Below are 6,000 nucleotides of genomic sequence, written 5' to 3'. Positions count from 1 at the left end.
CCTAGCTTTAATATATATTTTTTTTTATACTTTTACTAAGTTTTATATAAATATAATTTACGCAGTTAGGCTAAATAGTAATTAAAATAAGTATATAATAATAATAAAGCTAACTAGTTATTTAGTATTTAATAAATAGTTTACTAGTATTTTATACTTAAAAAATAATTAAATAATATACAAGCATAATACCTTAAAGTATAGGTTAGGTTAAGTAAAAAATAATATTAAAAGTAAAATTTTAAATTATTAAAAAATTATAATAAAGCTAGAGTTTGTAATTTAAAAACTAGATAAGTAAACTAGGTAAAAGGTTAAAAAATATTATAATTAAGTTATGCTATTATTAAATATAATTAAGGATTTTTTATATATTATATAAGTATTATAATAAGCACAGGCTATATAATAAACTAGTCTTTTAGGTTTAGGCCTAACTTGCCCTAAAACTTTAAATATTACTTTATTTTTAAATACATGTTTTAACTAATTTAAAAATAGTGCTAGCCAGCAGTACTTAGGGAACTAAACTATAATTTATAATACTTATTTAGTTTTTTTATTTTTACTAGATATTAAAGTTTTAGTATACCAGCGAAATTTAAAGTACCTAAGCTATTATAAATAAAAAATATTTATAATATAATTAAACTATTATTTTTACATGAGCTAATTAAGCCTAAAGCTTTATTATAAAATTAAAAAAATATAGCTTTATAATATTTATACTATTAGTACTATTTTACCTTTATAAAAATAAATATTAAAAGTAAATATTATTAGGACTAGCTATTTAAGGCAGTGGTTAAAAAGGTTTAATATTTACTATTATATAATTTTAAGGTAATATTTACAAGCAACGCCGCTAAGCTATTAAAAGCTTTTAAATACTTTTATAATATAAAGCTTAATAAAATACATGGTTATAACTTTAATTTAAAATTATATAATATTAATATATAAAACATTTTTAGGATTTTCGCGAACTAGCTAGGCTATATAAAAAAAAATAATTTAATATTTAATAATATATCCTAATTAGCTTTTTTATTTTTTACTTACGTTTTACCACACTATAATTATCACAGTAGTATAGTGCTTTTTTTTATATACTTTATTCCCTGGGTTTTTTTTTTTTAGTTTATTAAGTAACATGGAGTTTATTGGCTAACCTTATTTTATAAAAATATTAATAAATAGCTATACTACGTACTATATAATTATATAGCACTCTTTTTTTTAGTATTTTTTTATGCTTTTCCACTTTATCTTTTTTTTTTATAATTTATTAAGCTCTGCTTTAATATATGGCTACTTTATAATATCTTTCTTATTATATAATTAAGTCCTAATTTTTAGTATTATCTTATTTGTTAAGCTTAGCTTTATATTATATTTAAGCTTTTTTTAAAAGGGGGATATATAATAATATTTAGGGCCATATCCTAATACATAGGGTTTTATTATAAGTCACTGCTTTTATAGCTACTTTGCCCGCTTTGCAGGACTTAGTAAAATCCAAGACTCTTTAAATACGCATAATGCTTATATCAGCTGCCACATTTTATATACTAAATCTTAAAAAATACCTAAGATCTTGCTTGGTTAGTAGATTTTCCCCTTTAAAAATAGCTACTAGCTAAAGGAAAACCTAACTTTTACTAAATTCAACTAGAATATTAACCTTAATATTAATAAATTAAATAATTAAGGTTATTAGTAATATATAAAATAATTTTATACAAAAGCTATAAAGTTATACCTATAAAAAAAAAACTTTATAAAATATATTATTTTTATTTTATTTATATTCGCGCTGTATATATTATTAAATAAAATTAAATACTTATAACTTTTAAAGCTACTTAACTAATAAAAAATACTTTTAAAAAATATAAAATTATTACCTAATAAAGTTATGGTTTATTATTATAATTTTAAAAAACTTTTATATTATTAAGCGCTTGTAAAAGGATTTAATATATAAGTAAATTTTAAAGGCATAAATATAAATATAGTAAACCTACTAAAAAGCTATTAAATACCTATTTTTATATATAAAGGCTAGTAATATTACTTACTTAAAACTTATATATATTAAGTTTTACCTACTAACTAAAAAGTTATTAATACCACCTTTAATTTACTAGTATAATTAAGGAAACTAAAGCAATATATTAAATATACTTTAATAAAATTTTCTATTTTTATAATATAGCGGATAGTAGTTAACTAAAATAGTATAAAAAATAAAAAAAACATGTTATTATTAACCTTTAAGTAGTAAATTAAAAAGCTAAGCCTAATATTTATTTAATTTTTTTATAATTAAAAATAGTTAGCCTTGTTTAAAAATATATATATATTTTTATTATAAATATAGCTAAATTTTTTTATTAATAACTAGTTAAGCACGAGTATAAAAATTATTTAGTAATAATTTTTTATTAAGGTTAAAAAATATTTTATATAATTATTATAAAATTTATTAACTTAGTTCCCTACCTCCAGTAATAAATAAATTTATTATTAGCTAAATACTAAAAATGTTGCCATATATATATTAATAATATTATAGTTATATTTTAATTTTTTAAAAAATATTTTTAGTATTTTTTACTTGTTTTTTAAAAACTTAAAAATATAAATATAAAATTAAAGTTTTTAAAAGGATTTTAAAATTTTTATTAATATAACTTTTTAAATAGCAAGTTAACGCGCTTAACCTTATAATACTAGTAAAAAAAATTAAAGCTATTCTAGCCCTAAAGTTTTTTTATACTTTTTACTAGCTAAAATATTATATAGGCCTAACTAGTTAATTTAGGCATGTAATTTTAAAATATACTAAGTAAATTAATCCCCTATAATTGAAAAAAAAAAGATTTTTAAGCCTGCACTAAAAAAAGGCTAACTTTATAAAAATTATACCTTTTATATACTACTAAATATTCCTACCTTTAAGAAACTTTATGCTTTTAAAAATATTTAGAATAAGTTTTAAAAACTGCAGTTTTTTTACTATTTTAATTTAAAAATTATACTTTATATAAACCTAAATATTTTTAAGCTAGGCCACGGCTTTATAATTTATTATATTAACCCTGTTTTTTATTATAATAATTTAAAAATTTTTTTTTTATAAACTCGCGTGAAGCTAGTACTTTTTTTTTATATTTTAATTAAAGCTAAGCTTTCTTACTAGTTAATAAAACTAAAAGTTTTTTACCTAGTTTAAATAATTAAGAAAGTCCGCCACCTTATAAAAATAGTAAAACATGTAATAGTTTATATTAATTATACCTTTATAATTAATATATTTAAGTAAACTTTACTAAATACTATAATTATTAAAAATTTAAATTTATACCTGGTTTAAGCTAGCATATTTATTTAATAATTTAAACTAATTTTTTTTTATAAGCTAGGGAAGGCTAATATTATTTTAAACATGCTTTTTTAATTACCTTGTAAAACTCCTGCGCTAGAAACTTTTATAAATTTAAATAATTTACTTATTATTTTTATTTTACTAGCCGCAAGTACTAATAATAACTATATATTATTCTTTTTATTTATTTTAAAAAGCTTCTGGCAATACCTAAAAAATAAGTATAAAAATAATTCTTATACTTTAGTAATTTTTAAGGCCCTAAAAAATAACTAAACTAATACCCTATTATATTTACTAAATAAAAATAGTATACTTTATATAAAATATTAACAAATAGTAAATATTAATAACATGCCTACCTTACTTATAAAATTATAGCTATATATTTCTTAGTTACTTTTTGCGAAGGTATTTTATATAATTTATAATAAGTATAAATATTAAGGCCTAGATTTTTATTAACAAGCTTTTTATAAAATTATATTATATAAAGGTTAAATATTTTTTTAAAACTATATTACTTACTATTTATCCTATTTTAAGAATATTATTAAATACCATAAATTTTTTTAATTTTTTATAACCTATAAGTACTATAGCCACGCCTTTTAATATAATTATTATAAATTTTATTATAGGATTACCCTATTATTAATTTATACTTAATAAACATGCTAAAGCTGTTCCTGCACTTAAAAAAATGCTATTTATTTTAATATTTTACTTATTATTATAAATAAGTTTATTAAGCGCCTCGGGCTGCTTTTAGGATATTTTATATAAATAGCTTAAAAATAAGGTTTTACCTTTATAAAATACTACTAAGCCTATAACTAGGGTATTTTAAGGTACTTTATTTTTAACTAAAATTTAAAGTTCTTATTTTTTTTTAGTAAGAAATATTTATTAAGCTTATTTTTAATATAATATAATACTATGCCACTATAGCTTACCTATAAATAAATAGTTTTTTTAAAAAAATAATATAAAAAATAAAAATAATAATTTATTATATAGTAACCCAAGGCTTTTTATAACTAGTAATCTTACTAGTTATAATTTTTATAATAAATTTTACTTACTTATAAATTATAAACTTTATATTATATAAGCTTTTATTTAGTATGAACCTATATTTACCCTAAAATATTTTTTAAAAAGTTTTCTAGTAAAATTAGGATTTCTTTACATGCTTTAATATTAAAAAAGTATTAAACTTTACTATTATTTATATAAAAGTTACCTATAACTAAAAATATAAGCTTATTAAGTTTATTATTAACTAGCTTATTTATTTATACTTATATTATAAATATACTTTACTAGTATTTACTTATTTTTTACCTAAATTTATTAAATAATTTACTAGCCTTTTTAAAATTAAAAAATATATTAAATACATGGCCTACCACTTAAAAGGTTTACTACCTAATTAAAAAATATATTTTATAGTATTTATGGTATAGCTTAAACCTATTTTATTTAAAAAAAATTTATAAAATTATTATTATCCCGCTTTGCTTGTAGTTATTAAAAATACTAGTTTTAATAACTTTTATAAAATTAAGAAATTACTTAATTATTATATTTATAAATATAGCTATTTATAAACTTTTTATATTAAGTACCTTATACGCTATTTTAAATATTTTGCTAATTATAATAAATAGGTATAAACTAATAATATAAATTATAAAAACCTTATTATTAAATATAACTTTAAGCACGCTAAGTAAATTTATATATAAAATAAAACTTTATAATAAAATTTTATATTCTTTTTACCTTTATATTTTACTTTTCCTAATTCTTTTTTTCCTGTGCATAGTTTTCTTATTTTTACTTTATGCTTTTTTTATCTGCCTTATTTTTATGCATATCCTAGTTTATAAGGATATAGACTTCTTTATTCCCCGGCACTATTAATAATAATGGTTTTTTATTGTATTATGTAAGCTAGGCGGTAAACAACCTTTATACTTAGTAACCTTAATTGTTAAGATTCTAGGAATATTATTATCTTTCACTTCATAAAAACCTCTGCCCTTCACATTGTAGGCTTTGTACGCAATAAAGTTCGCCAGCAGTTTAGCGGCAATCCCCGAGAGCAATACCAGCAGACCCAGCAAATAAAGCCTCCAGGTTCTGCCCCGTGAAAGCGAGTGCAATTTGAGGAAGTCGAAGCTTCCACCTGCTGTTATGCTTGCTTCCACCAGAGACGACAGCGGCACGCCTGAGCGCCCTGGAGAATGCTCATTGAGAACAGACACCCGGGCGTTATTGAACCAAATATAATCTAATATTAGCATTACGAGAGGAGCGAACACAACGGCGCAAACAAAGTCGATGGCTTTTGCCTGGATGGCGCTGAAGCGGCCGCCAATAATAACCGGAGACGCAATTCCTTGATGCTCCTGGCGGCTATAGTGTGTAACCGTCAACGCCAAGCCAGCAACAGCAATGGCCAGAATGCTGAGGATCAGAGCCATGTTGGTTCTGTAGACCGTGGGTCTGCGGCGTACTAAAAGGAATGACTAGTTATAGTAGGTAGAAGTCTCTTGTATTACTTGGTGTACTAAGCTAAATATTTTAGGGATAAATAAAAA

The sequence above is a fragment of the Aspergillus mulundensis genome, assembly GCF_003369625.1.
Source record: "Aspergillus mulundensis strain DSM 5745 chromosome Unknown scaffold_0, whole genome shotgun sequence".
Lineage (NCBI taxonomy): Eukaryota > Fungi > Ascomycota > Eurotiomycetes > Eurotiales > Aspergillaceae > Aspergillus > Aspergillus mulundensis.
Note: the sequence above shows the minus strand (reverse complement) of the source record.